The sequence below is a fragment of the Corvus kubaryi genome, unplaced genomic scaffold (genome assembly GCF_017639235.1).
Source record: "Corvus kubaryi isolate FWS band 111438036 unplaced genomic scaffold, C.kubaryi_AGA036_p1.0 72, whole genome shotgun sequence".
NCBI lineage: Eukaryota > Metazoa > Chordata > Aves > Passeriformes > Corvidae > Corvus > Corvus kubaryi.
In genome coordinates, this window is record NW_024582060.1 from 4497851 (window position 1) to 4516718 (window position 18868).

At 38.1% G+C, this 18868-nt stretch overlaps 1 long non-coding RNA gene across 1 annotated transcript; it reads left to right on the top strand.

Moving 5' to 3' along the window:
* Nucleotides 1–5482: 5482 nt before the first annotated feature.
* Nucleotides 5483–13077, top strand: LOC121675174. Its single transcript, XR_006019982.1, has 3 exons — nt 5483–5634; nt 8761–8827; nt 13002–13077. It is a non-coding gene; the product is annotated as an uncharacterized LOC121675174 (long non-coding RNA).
* Nucleotides 13078–18868: the final 5791 nt, after the last annotated feature.

The window sequence follows — 18868 nt, forward strand, 5'->3', positions numbered from 1 at the left end:
AGTACACCCAGTTATCTGACAAGGGTTTTCATAAAGTAAGGTATTAGTATGTACACACACACTCAAATATATATTTGAAGTATAATTTCCCTACAATAACTTTGTAGTCCTACACGTAGCTGAATGAAGGATTGACCCTAATTCTTTGACTGCACGAGCAAGAGGCCTAATGGCTCTTCTGCACTTAGATATATTTGCTGAAAGGAGTTTAATAACATAATAATGTTGCTGCCTTCCGCTGTAATTTCTTAGCTTATCTATCACCGGTTGATTGGAACAAATTCCCCAAAGAGTTCTGGTATTCTAGATCACTTCCTAATCAAATAGGCTCATTACTTATGTAATTTTCCTTGTCCTGTGGGGGAAGGACATGTATATTATTGTTCATTCCATGCAGATTTTGAAATCAAAATCATATCATAGTCCTATTTCCCATCCTCCCCTATCCTTGATTCCCTTTTATCTTGGAGGATGCCATCATGCTTGTACTTTCTTGCCAAGGAAGTGGTGTTATCAAATAGATTAATTTTTTGACAAACAGTGGGGGCTTTATGAAATTGCAGAAGAGCCATGTACCATATTCACCACCCCAGCTGCTGAGTTCTCTTGATTGCTGTTATAATTTTTGTTGCACTAATCAGCCACAAGATGATAATAGTCATGTAAGGCAAGCAATTACTAGGTTTCCTGGGATAGTCCAACCACAGGGACTATTCCTAATTTAAAGAAGCTTTAGCTGCCAGTGTATATGTATATATTTTTCTTAAACATTTCTAACTACAGTTATCAAGTGAAATAATAAATCGTATTCCCTCTTGTTCTCGTGCAGGGACTGTGCCTAATCCTGGAATTAGTGACATCTGTATATCATTTCAGTGGTAAATTACAGCTGGGACATGCTAACCCCAAAGTGTGAGTAAGAGCTGTTCCTAAATGATTGGAAACTTCTTGGCAATTTATAGTTGAATTTTAATAATTAGCTTAGTCTTCATTCTCTTTTGGTAGTTGTGTAAAATTTGTGCTATTTTCTTAGCACCAGAATTGATTGTTTAATCAGCAAGAAGAATGTTCTTTCTGGTGAAGATTAGATTTCTACTAAGCCTCATTTTGTGTTAATTGTCTCATTGACAACTTCCTCTCCTTCTCCCCTTCCCCCGTATAAGCAGAGGAATGATGGAAACCTGGAATTAATATTTCCATGGAGATGATGTAATTTCCTGAGTTACTCCAAAATGATCTGAATTTCAAAACTCTTTTAACCACTAATTTTAGGAAAAGGATAATAAATAATAAAAATATATTCATGGTTAAACATTATCTCATTTTAGATAGTTCTCAGATAATGCATTCTGTGCTTGCTTAACAGGAGACTAAGCACAGGAAATACAACAGTGAAACTCAAAGTTTGTGCTATTTATCTCTGTTGCCAGTAAATAAGGTTAGAGTAATTGTTTATACATCTGTTAAAAGCTACTCTCCTTGAAAACAATAACTAATAACTAGTTATTCATTTGTGAGATGGGGGAAAATTGTAAGGAGGTTAGAAATTAACTTTATTTCTCAAAATGAAAGGGTTCTAGCCCTTGTATCCATGTCATGACTATCCAAGGAAAAGTAAAGTTTTTTAGACAAGGGCTGAAAATTTAGGTAACATGTCATGACTATCCAAGGAAAAGTAAAGTTTTTTAGACAAGGGCTGAAAATTTAGGTAACAATCTAAGATTCACATGCAGCAGTGAATTTGGCCTTTGACTGCCATACTTTGTATTGTTCAGCTAGTGTAATAGTAATTATGGGATAGCTTCGTTCACCATGAAAAACACATGTTTTAATAATTCTGTTCTGCTTACCAGGAGCAAGATGAAAAAATGGGCCATGGGGCAGATGACTGTGACTTTTACTGGCTTCATTAAGACTGTCAAATGCTTAATTGAGAAACCATAATGAAATTCAAGAAAACTTTTCCAGATCATCATCCTCCTTGGAGATGCCTGAATTTTGGAAGTTTGGAAAACTTCTGAAACTTCTCAGCAAATGCTATTTTTTAAGCGTGAACTGGAATTTGAAGTATAACAGTTAGAAGAAACAGAAATGAGAAGCTATGTTTAGGAGACGATCCTTGTTGTATCTTTACATATAAAAGATACACCATTCTATATGAGCAAGCACAGTGCTCAGGGACACGGTTCAGTGGTGGACTTGGTGGTTTAAGGTTTATGACTGGATTTGATGATCTTAAGGGACTTTTCCAGTCTAAAAGATTCTGATTCTCTAAAATAAGTCTTACTGAAATTTGGATATATTTCCAAAAAGTGCTGGGAGGTTATGCAGACAGTAGCTGGCTCTATCTCCAGTGGTTTAAGATTATATTATATGCAGGTCAAAACTATTGTTTCTTCTTATGCCACTTATTCCATTGAGTTATGATGTTCTACTTTACTCAGCTTTAACTTTCTTGAAGTGGTTTCAAATAAGTTACATTGCAAGTGTCAGCTTCAAATAGTCTTTGACTTCTAACTGACAAATCTGTACCCTTTTTAGAGTAGAAGAAATAAGGTTCTAAAAATGGGAAGTATCATTATTATTTCAATAACTATGTAAATTTGGTTCATAGTTCCTCTTTCACTTTGCTCAGTCCTTTTGTTGAGGATTTTCTTTTCCTATGCTTCCAAATATTTTTTTGCAAGCTCCCAATTACATGTAACACTTCAGCATATGTATCAGTTTAAGGACACTAATGGCATTGTCCCTGTGCAGAAAAATGAACTTTAGGTGTGCTTAATTCTCATATTAATTAAGTATTTCCTTATTCTGTACATGCCTGTATAGAAGAGAGAAAATTTAAGTTAATTCAGTAGGTCTGAGAACACTGATGGAGTCTTGATTTTAGTATAGATTTCTAGCTACATTATAACTGTAATTGTATAATTGCAGGTGTTGTAAAACACACCAGAAATAACTCTAGTACTTTCCTAGCACTGGTAATTATTCTGTGCTTACTTGCTTTTAATTTCACCATTTGTTCACTCTCTGGGAATAATCACAAACACCAGAATTGTACAAGATTTCTATAATTAAGAGTCCTCCCTTCTATATCATGAGTTTAAATATTAATGGAAAACTGTTTCAAAATCAACTTCTGGTTGTTTGTAAGAAGATCCCCTAGCGACACATGGAGCTGTTATGAATGGTGGGCATAGGAAAAGAATCTAATTAATGGTCTTTGAGGACTTCCCAGAAATTAAATTTTCATAGTGAGTATTGAACTTGGATTTCCCCTTATAGAAAACATTAAAGGAGCTAGTGAACTTAAAATGCAAATAAACTGACATAGAGCTTGAGAGATTAGCACGAGAATTCTGCTGTAATTTAGAAGAAAACAACAATCCAATGTCTTTGTCTTCTCGAAGCAGCAATAAAATTCTAAATCTATTAATATTCTCAGATACTCAGAAACTTTCATGAAAGGTACACCAATCATTAAGTCAAATAGCACCAGTTGTGAACGGAAGCCTAAATAATATGAAAGATGTGGCATAACCAAACCTGATCACGACTCATACATTTATAAGCTCATTCATCCTAAAAAACCCTTGGGTTTAAAATCAAAAATATGGATGGTGAAAACCATCAGTGTGGTTTGTTTTGTTTTGTGGAAGTCTTAAGTCCTTGCTGCTCCATTTCCAGTGAGGGAAATGGTTTGCTCTTACTGAAATTGTGGCTGGAATGAGTTTCCATCCATAATCTCTCAAGACAAATATATATACACACGTTTCTGTATGTGTATGTACATACATCTCTCTATCTATCCATCTACAGGTATGTAAATATTTTTATCTTAATCCCTCAAGCATGCTGTTCAGTCAGCCTGCCCATGCACTCCAGTGCTGTATTTGCAAGACAGGGAACTAAATAATTGAGAGAATATGTCAAAAATTGAATGGCCTATATAAGTCTTGTTTTATGCTAGACTGGATCTGAAAAAATATCTGTTTCATATAAAATATTAAGAGGCAAAATGGCAACAGTGTCCATGTGACTGAATAGCTTGTTTTATTTCAAATACCCAGGAGCATCATCTTTTTCTCCCACTTCTACCCATTCCTTCATTTTCAAAACTGATCCTAAAAATAGGTGGTGTCAGTGTTCAAACTGTTGTACAGTGAAGATATTTTTATATCACTGTTTCGTGCAAGATCATTTTTCTTATTACCTTAACATGAATTTGTATGTGCTTATTTTCAGTCAGTTATCAAATGAGAAAAAAAATTAATGATACAATATTCTATTTAAGTGGGCATATATTTCAATTTTTCATGATCAGTGAATGATACTATAAGTAAACAGATCATATATGATTTGCTGCTGTGTCCAACATTTTCAGAATCATAACACTTATCTTAATTTGAGGGGGAAAAATTAGACACTGGATGAAAATTCCTTCACTTTTATTAATAGGTTAAGATTTATAAGTAGTCTGAGGAAAAAATCTGTTGGGCATGTATGCTCCAAATGTTGTGCTTAGAAACCTTTTCTTCCTGAACACTGCGGGATGAGCAGGTGGGTTTGTTCAAGCTATAATTATATTATCTAAAGCTTTTTCTGAAAGAGAGTAACTGACTTCATATCTTCTGATGATTTATCTTAACTTAGAGTATTCCTTTGCAATCATAGTCCAAGAGCACAAATGTGTATGCAAGTAGTAACTGTACCTGTGACCACAAATGTAGGATGCAGGAAAATCTTATTTTCCCTCTGTGCTACTGCAGTCTGGCATAATGAGGAAACTCAGAAATATTTCATTATATGCTGTGATGTAAGAACTATTTTTATATCCTAAATGGATTTTAATGGCTTTGGAAAACTAGTGCTCCTTCTCTATCTCTTGCGTACACAAAAATTCTGAACATTGCAGTCTGAGATAGGAATCCTTCTGAATATTTAATGAGATGTGCTACTGACAACTTAAAAAAAAGCAAAAGAGGCTACCCAGGGCTATTTTACCATCTTTCTCCATCCTGTTCAGTATCTCAACTTACAAGAGAACTTGTTCTCTAAACTTTTTAGATAGCCTTCCTTGTTTTAAAGTGGGCTGAACATGATTTCAGTGATGTTAGCATTAAATGCATAGTTGGGTTTTTCATGGGATTTTTTATTATTTTGTTTCTGTTTTGGGGTTTTGTTTTGTTTGGGTTTTTTTAATCTTGAAAGGCAAGTTTCACTCCGACAGTAAATTCCATTCTGGTGGTTAAGTGAGGGTGAGTTCTTCCACCATTCAAGACAGAGTTTTTTGGGGTTTTTTGGTTTGGTTGGTGGTTGTTGCTATTTTGGTTGGTTGGGTTTGGGTTTATGGGGTTTTTTGTTGTTTGGGCTTTGTTGGTTTTTTCTTTTTCTTTGGTAATGACACTTCCATATTTTCTGAAAGTAGTTCTGCTTTGTAGCCTGGATCTCTATCTGTTCATTTTTATTTTCACAGAGTTTCCTTTCTTTCTTTTGCATTTATAAGAAAATAGACCTGAGATACCATCAAAGCTGTTACAGGTCTCCAGGAATATCTCTATTTCAGTCTCAGATGTGATGATATCTAAGAAGCACTGGCTGGGAACCTCCGTTCTCATCAGTATACGCCACCAGGTGAATATTATTTTTTTTCTTTTGGGGGAAAGTTGTTTGTTTGTTTTCCCCCCCTTTTTCACTTCCTGGGTCTTCAACCAAAGTTGATGAAGTGCTGTAAATCCCACTTTGTGTTTTAAAGCACTAAGCCAGACAAAAAATTTTAACCAGATGAACCAAACCTGTCACAAAGAAATGAAGGAAATAGGAAAAAAAAAAAAGAAGACACTTGAGAAGTTTTGCACTTTCTTTCCTGATCCTGACATCAGCAACAGAGGTCCTGTTAGAGCACCATCAAGCATTCTCTAAGCTAGAACTCATTCTCTTTTTTAATTAAAAATCTTTGACTCCATATTTTTCCCACAACAATAATTTTCTAATCTATTACCTTTATATTTCCAAAGTTTATGTTCTGAAAAACAAAGTGAAGCGTAAATTAGATGCAAACAAAGAAAGCCTGACTGAAAGCCATGTCTGAAAGAAATTAACGTTTCTAGATGTTTAAGGTGACAAACAAGTGCTCCTCAAAAAGCAAGGCAGCAGTACCTGTCTCATGAAAGGTAATGAGACTTAGATGGCATCCTAGACATTTTTACATCTTCTTGGCTGAACCTCCTCCTAAAAAGTTAATAGTGAGGGGATTGTTCCTGTGCTTAGAGCCCCTCTTGAGACAAGCATAACTCTTAACCTTGATTTGAGAAACTCTACTGCAAGAGCAGCCTGCCACAACTCCTGTGTGCTCTGCTCCATTACAGCTGTACCTGACACTATCTATCAGCTAAAATAACATGGGCCACATCAGCTTCAGGTGGGGAGGGGAGGGAGAGGGGAATAGCCATTTGGCATGCAAATTGTAGCCTAGCTTTATTAACCAAGCTCAGCACTGCAGGCTTTTCAAGGGTTATTCAGAGCCAGGTCTGAGCTAGTCACTAAATTGCAGCCCAGAGGAACATTGTCTCCTCTTCCCCGAGCTGGTTGGAGGATTCACTGTAGATCAATCCCCCAGGATAAAGGTATCCTTGGAGACTGTCCCTTGACATGTTACCAGTGAGATGCACCCTCTCCTTCCGTGCCATAGGGTGCTTCCAAGCTGCAGGAGGCTCTCTCCCCTTGGTCTCCAACCCACTGTGGGACTGTGTTCGTGTGACAGAGCCATGTACAGTAACGTGCTGTGTCTGTGTTTGATGAATGTTCCAAATCTGGGTCGAACAATATTTGCTCAGGCACGGAGAAAGTCTGGGAATTTGATCTTGGCATGTGCCTGGAGCCAAAAATATAGAGCAGCAAATGGGCATATGAAAGACCTGGCTGAAATTCACCCCTGTTATCCCAAATGTCACTCTGAGACTGTTCTCAGAGACTTTTAGGCTCCCAGTAGACTCAGTTGTGCCAGTGGTATCTGAATGTAATGAGCTGGACCTGTCAGAAGCAAGTCCCAGTCAGCACATTAATTCACTAGCTTTGCAAATGTGATTCTTCGAAAGATCTTCGTAATACAGATTTTGTGATTTAAACTTTGAATTATCACCAACTGCAGTACCTGTCTCACAGTTTGTGTCTCATTAACATACCTTCAACATGCTTAGGAATGTAATTATATTGCTGTTACTGGAGGGGTACTTTCTTTTCACTCAGGAAAACATATTCACAAATGGGAAACAGTGTCTCATTTCTCAGTGCTTCAGCAGAGTCCCGTCAGTTGTTCTGTAAGATAATGTAACAAAGGCATCCAGAGAACGGGTGTAAACTTACATTTGGTTTGTTCAAGGAACAGATTGCACTTAGGCTGGCCCTCAAACCACAGTTTCAAAGTTTTCCTTTGTACATTCCACTCAAAGGAAATGAAATATGATAGCAGATGCCAAATTCAGCTTTTTAAACCATACCTACAGTGAATAGTTAATAACTTCCTGATCCATCACTGCTGCGTGTTTCAAGCTTTGCAGGTAACTTCATTTTTGAGACTGAAGTGCCTCTTTCTTTTTTTTTTTTTTTTATCATTTGTGTTTAGAACAGTATCTGCTGTCTGTGAAATTTGTTTGGATTAAGATTTCATTACTAATTTGAAATGGCCCAGATTCATTTAAGAGATTGTCTTAAAATTTCTGTGATAGACTTGGGCAATTTATGATTATATTTCAGAGCCAGCTGCTGACTACAGAGTGAAATCAAAACCACCTCACAATTCACAGTTTTGTTTGGCTTAAGGTTTAAATCCAGTTCACAGAAAGGAAGGGCTGAACTCTCCACCCCCATATTTGCTCATCTCCTTTGCAGCTGTAGAATACTGGAGTGCAATTATTATTAGGAATCTAACTGAAAATGTTGCTTTTCTCCTATACAGGGACCTGTTTTAACTAAAAAGTCCTTCTGTAATTATCATGGTGGTGCTGTATTTACTCTATTCAAATATGAATGACATCACAAGAAGTTCTCGGAGGAATATGGAATCATGCTACAATCATAAAGAGATCACAGTTTAAAGCAACTAAATGCAGATACATGGAAAAATGTGAACTAAAATTTCTAGGATTTGTTCCAGTGTATGCCCAGATGATCTTTATGCCATCAGTCCTTGTTGAGCAACTTCACAGTGGTTTCACATTCCCAAAGAGCAACCTAAATTTGATTCAATGTATACCACTGTAAAGCAAATTTCATTTAAAAAATGTGTCTAATTTATTCTTTGACTCAAACAAAATGCAGCCTGGGTTGTAGTTTTTGGGTTTTTTCCTTACTAATTAAGAGATAAACCATTATTTTTCCATGATGTATGTAATTTTCACTTTCTAAAAAGACACACTGCATGAGAAATTTCACAAGCTCTAGTAGCACGTTCTTGTGTCTTGCACCAGCACCATCACGTTCAAAAAGGATGAAAGTTTAAGATGTGCTTTGTCTTCCTTTTATCTTAGAAGAATTTTTATTTGTTAAATCTGAGAGGCAAAATCAAGGTGTCTCTTTTAGATTTTTGACACAGGTTCTTGGCAAGTATCATTGCTATATTTTAGTTAATACAATTAATCAGGATTAGCTAGAGGAAATAAGAAGCAAAAAGGAATGGTTATGCTCTAATTATATTAATAAACACATTATGAGTGAACCCTATACAATTTTAAAAATGTATATTTTTTCTTTGCATTTCAGACCTCTGGAATAAATCTATGGCCAGAGCTCAGCTTGGGTAGTTGCTCTGGATGCTGAAGCTACAGAGGTAAAAAACTGCCTGAAATGTCTTCATGTACCTGCATTGTGGTTATGGAAAGGCATGGAAATTTGTGAAGGAGTGAATTCCCAGCCTTCTGACATTTGCTACACTCCGCTTGTGTGGATCTTGTGTACCTTATCCCAGTATTGTGTTAAATTGGGTTGGCTGCAAAATAAAACTTTAGATTTGTTTTCTGTTGTGCGGGGGTTTGAAAATGCACTCAACTTGCTGAGTAGACTGCATTTCATCCAGATTTAACGTCAAGCAGCAATCATTAAATGCTGCTGTGAATGAGATTTATACAGCAATGATAAACTCACAGTCCCCATCAGACTGAAGGTTCTCAACACACTTGACAAACTCAAACTCTAAAGGCACAAAATAGAAATGAGAACATAAGCTACAAAAAATATCGTACCACGCAGTTATTAGTTATTCAGCATTTAACTGCCTTGCAAGAGTTTTGAAAACCAGCTAATGGTCAGACATTGACTATAGTTTTATCAGAAAATGACTTTTCTATCAAAAGAATATCTAATGTGACAAAGGAAAATCCACCTATTCTCCCCTAGTAATATGAAAATATTAATATTATTTAATGAAAACAGAAATTAATGGGATCACTGGAATACTTTAAAAGGAATAAACCATGCTCCACCCATGTGACGGCCATCAAACATTGGTGGGCATACCAATGTCTTATTTGTCTACGCTGTTTTGGACTCTATTTATGAATGAGGAATTGCCCTTAATTTTAAGCTCCAGTTCTCCTGTTTCAGCCCCCTGTTAGTGTGCCTTCTCTCTGAGCCAACCACTCCATCTAAACTGATCACTTTTGTCTCTCTGCAACTAGAACGGCCCAATGTGCTGATGGATTTCTTCCTTCTCTGGTTCACCTGTGCACATTCAGTACTCCAAAAACCATTCAAGTTCCTCCCTTCTACAGTAGCAAGATGAGCAGGGTTTGCCTGAAGTTCTGGGGTGGTTTGATTCAAAAATTCATTTGGGCATGAAGGTTTACTTAGCCAGCAATGAACTGAAATGTGGCTGGAGCCCCTGTTCATGTTCTAAAACTGAGAAAAAATGATACAGAATTTGAAAAGAAATATTTCGAGGAAAAAAAAAAATTACTCTCTTAGGATGAGATATTGCTAATTAGAAGAGGTGCAAGTAAATTATTAAAAATATTGTAAAAGAGTCAAAGAAAGTCAAACATTTTTTGCAAATTGGCAAGTCTAGCTCAGGTTCGCTTGATTCTGGGTTATTTTCACACGGCACTGACTACATTTGGAAGCTTCCAAAATTAACAGGGATTTTTAAATAATGCAACACACTAAATCCTAAATTTGGGTCTGTCATTTCACATTTGTTTTAGTTACACAATGAAATCTGTGGGCTGCAAAAGAAGATCATGCAGTGCCCTGGATGTAGGCAGCTCTCCTGCTGGCTGGGTAAGAATGGGATAAACACGGCATTGCTGCTGCTGCCTGCCTGCCTCCTGTGGCCATGACTTCTGCCCCTCCAGAAAGATTGGGTGCCACTTCTGCCCCTCTGGGATGCTACAGAGCCGCAGGAGCCACAGATATATCCCAACTCCCATGTTCAGTCTCTAAATGAGAATAACTAATCTGCCGCACAGATGCACCAGGGAGGAGATAAAATATATTACATCTTCTAAATAATTGCTCGCATGTTTGTTCAGAAATGGAGAATCACCCAAATCCTGAGCTCTTAAGAACCAGCTGCCAGTGAGGTAAAACTGCCTACCTGCAAGATACACTCTGGTGTGTGCAACAGAAACAAAGGGCAAACTAAGTGTGTCTTATCAAGAACTTCCACAGAAGTGATGAACTTAAGGAAAGACATCTAAGTGATTTTCAGATTTTTAAATAAGGCTAGACTATCCCCTAAATTTCTTTCAAAAATGATTGTTCAAGGGGTGCCAGTTAATAAAGTCTGATCCTGAGGGAAAGGATTTCAATCCATTTGTTGTTCCCTTATTTCATACAAACATTCTCTTAATCAACCATTCAGGCTTTCTTTGGCCCTTAATCCTTAAACAATGAAATGGTCTTCATTGGTCTTTGCCAGCTTCCTGAAAATGGCTCTTTTTTAATTAAAGAAAACAACAGAGAGCTCTCAAAAAAACCTTAGCCCACCATTGTTACTAACAACAATGGTACATACCCCTTTATTAATTTGGCTGAAATAAGCCTATAAACAATGCAAATGAGGTGTTTAGGGGATTGTCTCTCTTTGTGAGCTTTCACTTGCCCTTCTGGGCACCGCAGCCTTGCTGAAGGATCTGCAATTCAGCTGCTGATGAGAGCAGCTGCCCTCAGTAAATGGTTCAAGTTCTGCAAAGTGGCTCATAACCTCCTCCTCAAGGAATGGAAGGATCTGGTAAAGGCACAAGGGGCATCAGCTTGTAAGGCCATCCACGAAACCTTCCTTCAAATGTCTGAGTGGGGCAAAGGTGTGAGAAGTGAAGGGATACGTGGACAGGGATGTGGTGCTGTCGAGAGCCCAGACACAGCTTCAGCATTGGGTATCCTACAGCCCAAATTCAAGAGGTTGCCCCAGTGGGGTAGAAGGGCCTCTCTCCACCCAAAGGCTGGATGGTTCCATGTCACAGGACTTCCACTGGGATTGCTTGGTGATCAGTCGAGAAAAGAAAATAAAGAAGCCCTCGTTTTCCACATTAGTGTGAGAAGCAGTGAGCTGTGACAGAACACATACCAACCAGACACACTGTCTGTGCCTGTCACTGCTGTGTCACCTAGGCATTTTCATTCTTTCTGAGGCTTCATTATTTAAATCTTAAAATGCCCCTCTGAAATTCAGCAGAGATATTCCTGCTTTCAATAATACATTGGCAATACTGCTTTCCTCCCTTCTTCAGACCTCTTTGAAATCAAGCACTGCAGTCCACTGACATGCTGACAGTTTTGCATGAATTAGTGAAAAAGAAGTTGGAAGTGGCTGACCAAGATTTATTTATTACTATTAAGCTGACCATGTACCCATGTTGCACTTCTGAAAAGAAAAGTAAGAGAAGAAGGAACTGAAAGTATTTGAAACGTATTGTTTAGGATTTATTCTGTTCTTCAATCTACAGTATGTAATTTTAAGAAGCAAGGCTTCTGGTTTGAGGTGAAAATTCTTGCTCTAAATTGTAAGCAAGATTACTTTTCTGGTATTGCTTAATATGCTGAGAGGAAGTGAAAATGGATGTTTCCAATACTGGGAAAAACATACCTCCAAAGTTGGTCACTTAAGAGATAAGGGCTAACTATTATTTAGTCCCTTTTGTTTAAAAAGAAAAATATTAATCATCGTGGCAGAAAAATACAGACACAAAACATTAACATTGCTGCTGAATATTTTATTACATACTCTTTCTGATAACAATCTAAAATGCAAAATCTATGTGATCCAAGCACAGAAGTGACACCTAATCTTTCTGAAGCAATGCCCTGCACTCTGGAATGTGTTGAGTTGGAAATACGAGTCCTATGAGTCTTGTACTCACTTCATTTGCATGCACTCTTATTTCACAGCCGTATTTCCTTTAACACCTCAGCCTTCCCCGTATATTCCCCGTGTTTGGCTCTGCCCGGTCTGTGGCAATAACCCCAGGCAAAGAGCACAGCAAGAAGGCTGCCAGCAGCAGAGGGCTGGCACTGACCTGCCAAGGGCTTGCATGGCACATGCCAGCTCAAACACGGGCACTTCCTCTTGCTGTTTTCCTGCCTCTTGAGGCCAGCCAACCAAAGATGGAATTTCTCCATTCCTGGAACATCTGGTGTAGGCTCTCAATGCTCTTAATTATCCTCCCAATCCCAGCCCTCTGCAGGTGCAGGGAAGTGCAGGGCAGGTTCTTTGAGAACACAGCTCTGTGGTGGATAAGCTCATCTATAAATCTTAGTGAAACACATGCCATAGGATTTAACATGCGTTTATATTTTTATAATTTTTGCTGAGAAAGCAATACCAGTTGGAATAATGTTACATTATAAGGTTATGAAACCTGGGGCAAAATCTCCAGCTCTTAGTAAATGTAGGGCTTTCTATTGCAATAAAAATCTTCATGCCAGCATCTCAAGCTGCTGTATCACGTATGCCTTTACAATCTACTCCTACACCACTCAGTCAATTTTTACTGTTTCCCTCAACACAGGCTTTCACTTCTCAGGTGTTTGTCTTCACCTGCTACTCCTCCCTCACCAGTCAACCCCTTGCTGTCCTCATCTCACATGGTAAGTCCAGGAAAACCTTCCTGTGTGTGCCCTGGCAGTCAGTTGCTGCTGTAGTGCACACTGGCTCTCAGACAGGCTCTGATCTGTGAATGTCGTGTGAGCCATGACCTGCTCCTCGTTTGGCTCAGCATGGCTTGCCTGGACAGATGGTGGGTAATGGCACGCACCGCCTACTTGTCTTTCTGTGCCTTTCTCCATATGGTTCTTGTATTAGACCTGGAAACAAATTGGAGGGGTTGTTGTAACTAGGAAATTAATTTCATTAAGCTCAACAAAGTTGCTGTTAAAAATTCTTGTGTTCTCGTACTGGAGTGAATTGTTGTGTGAGTCAGTTCAGATTGAGGGGGGAATATGCAGTTCCCTTGATTTTATTGGGGTCAAACCCACCTGTACTGTGCCTAAAGCTTACTCTGTGGTGTGTGTCTATAAGCCATTTCAGCATATGAGTGTGTTCCTCATTTTCCCAAGAAAATCATCTCATGACAGGTGTGACATCGTGCAGCATTAATATCTGTACATGTACACTGCATAAGATCTGTAAATGTTCTGATGCTGCACAGGATTACACAGTCTTGGAAATGGATAATGTCACTTGCTCCTTTTGGTGCTGGTAGGGGAGATAGTATTGAAGCAACCTGATATTAAAATGGATGGTTTTAGATGATAGATTTAGTTATATCCTCTTTGTGCTTAAAAGGAACTGATTAAAAATGTCAAGATTTCAGGATCTAGGATAACATCTCAAAAGGAGTCTGTAAAGGTTCACGAGTCTAACTGTCATTGTAAGCTTTAGCTTCCACTGAGACTTAATGTCAAAGGCCAGCATTATTTTACAGATATTTTTGATATATTTCTTTCTCAGTTAGTCACTTGGGACCAAATCCCCAAGAGGGAGCTACAACATGAGGGAATTTCTGTTTTGTGGGGTAGAGCATGGCAGTCCAGGCTGCTGAAGGCAATGTAACATGGATTTAGGACTCAACTGCATGGCTAATGCAGTCTGATCCAGAAACGGGCTGGTGGAATTCCTGAAGAGCCACAATCAGTTCCTGCCGAGAGCTTCTGCTTCCCAGCACACGGGGCAAGAATGTATATTGTGGCTTCTAGCCATGTGAAGGTTTGGGTGTACAGCTCATAGAGGTATGGAATCTGGCAACCATGAAAAGTAGGGATATTCATGACGGAGACACCTGTCCCTGCTCCAGTGGTTACTTTACGTATTTTAAATATTTTTTTTAATCTTATTTTCAACATTTACATTACAAGTCTTATATAAACCAGCCTCTGGAACAGGGGCTGGGATCCAGGTGTCTCTGCCCCTCAGTGAATGTTTCTACCACAAGGCTGTGGTATCATACTCATTGCTTCTCCCTTTTTACCACAGGTATTTTTTATTTATTTATACAAAATGAAACAGATTCATCATCAAGGTTTGCAAGACTAACACAATATTTCATGGACAGGAATTTAAAGCACTGTTGAAGAATGAGAGGAATTTGCTACCCAGTGTTCCATACTTTGTGACTGGGGGTTTTGGGGAGCTCCTCCATGTGCTCACCACATGCCTCTGGGATAGAGTTTCTCAGGAGATACAGGTGGAGGAACTGTGCTTGAGAATCCTGCCAGGCATTAATTAGACATGGAGAATTCAGCTCTGCTGACACTGCAAGGCTCCTGGACAAGCCCAGAAGCGAAACTTCAGCACCTGACTTAACACTGGAAGCAGAGGGCTGTAGAGGTAGCTGAAGAATTTTTGGACGCAGGCACATCAAGGTAAACAATCTTTGAAAACCCCACTAAGTATTTATTTGTATCTTTAGATTCTTACTTAACTACAATAATTTGATTCCAAGTCAATTTAAGAACTTGTGTTTCTTGAATATTCAGACTTTGCATTACTTTTTTTTTTCACCCTGTCCTGGGTTGCAGTGTATTCTATTACCATCCTCATGAGCTGTTGAAATCAGGTGGGGCAGTGTTTCCTTGCCTCCTCCTCCCAGACTATCTTTCTGTTAATGGCCCATCATTATCCTGCCATGCTGCATGACTCAGAGATAACTCCCTCCGGACTATCTTCTGTTAATGAGCCTAATCAACACTTGGCCTCATGACTCATTACCCCATTGTGAGATGCTCCACCCAGAGGGAGGAACCAAGCATCCCATCATGGGTATAAGCTGAGACTGAACACCAGAAACAACCTTTCCACTGGATTTCCAGAGGACAGGAGCTACACAGCCACCACTGGACCTTCTGAGGAAGAGCAGACTCTTTTTTTCTACAGGATCACCGCTTCAGGAGGACTGCAGCCACCATTCTACCAGACTGCTACCACCACCCTGACTAACAGGGACTCAGGTTGTATCCTGACTCTGTCAGTTTGAACCAGTGTTTTCTTTTAGTTTTTTTTCTTTTGTTTTTTTTAACTTCCCCATTAAATTGTTATTCTGACTTGGTGCCTCCCACTGGTTTGTTTTCAAACTAGTACACACTCTAAAAGAAGCTTCCTAACACGGCTCAGAGAGGGACTGTCATTACTGAGTTATTAATGAGCCTGTACCTTTGGTTGTGTGCATTACATGTCAAGTGAGAATTGTTTCAATGAAATTAATTATTGTTTTGGCTAATCAGTAGAACAAGTATTCATTCTTAGCTTCCCTTTACTCCGAGAGATTTGGTCATTTTCCTTGGAATATACTAGTTAAAACTTACTTTCAGCCTACATTTCAGTTTCTCAGCTATTTAAACAGAAACTCATTTTGTTAGTCTTACTAGGTAAAGATGCTTTGAAAATATCTGTCCCATTTCCTATGGAAAAAGGTTGCGCACATATACATGCTTATAAATCACAAAACCAGGAAACGTAAAACTTGGTGTACTTACAGAACTACTTAAAAATAATTTAAAAATACTTATTTTTTGGTAGCTGCTGACATTTTTTGGTACCGTGACCTCTGGAACACAAGATAAATGTAACTGACACCAAAGATAGTATTCAGGTTAGTAAATATCTTGATTTTTCAGTGTTGTCTCCCAGAACTGTAACAAAACAGGTTACATTAAAGAGCACTGAAATTTCTTTTGGAGGAACCTGTGAATTCCTTGTACCTTATGCAGAATATTTCTAAGAATTAGAAAAAAAAACCCCAACAAAACCACCAGATGAAAAAAAAAGATCAAGAGCATATTTGGTATTTAGAGATCAAGGTCCAGTCAAATGAAAGTTTATGAGAAATAGGGCCCCAACCTATGAACATTTATGTATCCACTCAAATTTGTTGAGTGAGAAGTTTGTTAAGTGCATATTAAAAAAAAAAAAACGAACAGTGGAAGAGTTAAACAACCCAGTGATCAGAAAACTAAACACCATTTGAAGCACAAAATAAACAGAGGGTCCTGTACAGATTTGAACCAGCCAGTGTACTTGTAATTATTACTTTTAAAAGAAGTTGAATATTTGCTTTCAAAACCAGTACTTCAGGTGGCTTCAAAATTATAACATGCAGAATTTTTAAAAGGTATTTTTTCCTGAACCTAAATTTATGAGAGAGAAATTTATGGCATAATTACCTAATGTTAGCAAAAACTTGCAAACCAAATCGCTGGGACAGTCATTCAAGTATTATGAATTCCAGTTGGCATCTTCAAAAAAAAACCAAAACGGAGTGCTTGTGATCACGTTGCTATATGACACTTCTTTCAAAAATACCAGGACACTGCTAAAAGTACTCATGTTCTACATCCCAAAGCAGGCAGTGCTCTCAGAAGTGGCTTGGAGAGCCAGCCCATGTGGATGAGGTTCAGTGCGTGTCAGTGGGAACGGGCCACTTTCTGCTGATCCAGGGGCCCTCACAAGGGAGATTAGCTCTTTGAAGGAATTTTGCCTGCCTCAGTATTATTCCTCATTTTCTTACAGCCCTTCTTGCCCTGTGACTTTCTTGGCTATGAAAGGTAAGCATGCCATGCTCCAGGAGAGTGTTTAAGGCATGGTTTATACACATAGGTATCAGCACAGGTGGTCAGTTGTCCACAGACCAGTATCACATTGACTATTGCAGTAAAAACCTCTGCATAATGCGAGCTCTCAGTTGTGATAAAATGGAATCACTCTTTGAAAACGACACTGCTTCCATGGGCATCATAAAAAAATATTCCATACACATATATTTTACAAGAGCCTGGAGCGAGAGAACAAAGAGGAATGGCTCCAAACTAACAGAGTAGGTTTAGATTGGATATTAGGAAAAAATTCTTTACTGTGAGGTTGCCCAGAGAAGTGGTGGATGCCCCATCCCTGGAAGTGTTCAAGGCCAGGTTGGATGGGGCTCTCAGCAACCTGGTCTGGTGGAAAGTGTCCCTGCTCATAGCATGGGGTTGGAACAGATAATCCTTAGGATTCCTTCCAACCCAAAATATTCTATGATTCCATGATTCTACTGACAAAAGATACATAGATAAAAAATAATATATAAAAGTTACAAAAGATAACCTATAAAAGGCTCCAGTCACACTCCTTCCTCTCCAGAATCAGAATTTTACTCTTTCATTAAAGCATGATCATTCAAGTAAGCTAAAAGTAATCCATCCAGTTCTGAATAATTCTATTTTGAAATACAAAGTTTGTAGTCCTTTCTTAAATGCCTCTATTGGAAGTATAACAGAATTACAGAGACTGAAAAGCTCACTTCTGTACTTGGGAAAAATCTGAATCAACCTATTCTTTACAGTGCATGAGGATTCTAATTGTCTTCCTAATACAGTAATCGTAATTCTTTCTAGTCACACCACAATGGAAGGCAATGGAAATTTTAATGAATTAATAAATTTGATTTGTCATCAAGTGGTTGTTCTCCACAATATAGGAGTTAATTTTTGTTCATTACATACCTCGGTCATCCCCTCATGAAGAAAACCTTGAAAATGTGACTTAAATGAAACAGATGCAGTGTGGGTGTTGTGAGTATGCCTGCACTCAACCCCAAAATAACATTATTTACTACTTCTTTGCTGAAAATGGTATAAAAAATAATCTAATTCATATGGTAAACATGTTTCAATGCCACATTCACTTTTAAAATCATTGAATCAGCAAGATAACTCACACAAAACCTTTTACTACATACTACTCTGGATGCTTACTGAGTTACATGAAAAATTTGTCATTTTCAAACCTTTCATTTGAATTTCATGTGATAGTCTTTGTGAAATGCCACTGAAGTCAGAAAAATGCTCATATTTGTAAGTAAGCATATTTTTAAGGGCTCCAGTAAACAGACATGTATAAATCGGTCATGTGACCTACTGGTCATTACCTAAACTTCTGAGGATTTTTAATGATTTAAAAAGTTTGTCAAATAATTTGAGATCCTAACACAGAAAACTATCATTAAAGTCCAGAACATTACCACCGTGTATAGGTTTTAATCACAGTACATTTCACAGATTATGCAAATTTAAATTCAGTCATTCAATATTCAGTAGCATTATAAAAATTTATATAGAATTATCCATATGCAAAGCCATAGGAAGCTGAGAAAAGTTTAATGACAAGGAATAAGATAAAAAAATTAACAAAAATGTAAGAATAACCACCATGAGTATAGACCAAGACTGATAAAGTTGAAATTGTATGAATAGGACTGTCTCTATTATTTTTCTTCTTCCCTCCATCACCGCCCTCAGCCCTGCACCGCCATGGCACTCTTCAATAGAACATGGGCAGAATTTATGTCATTTTCACTGTTGCTTCTTTACCCCCAGAAGAGCATCTCACTTCAGCTAAATCACA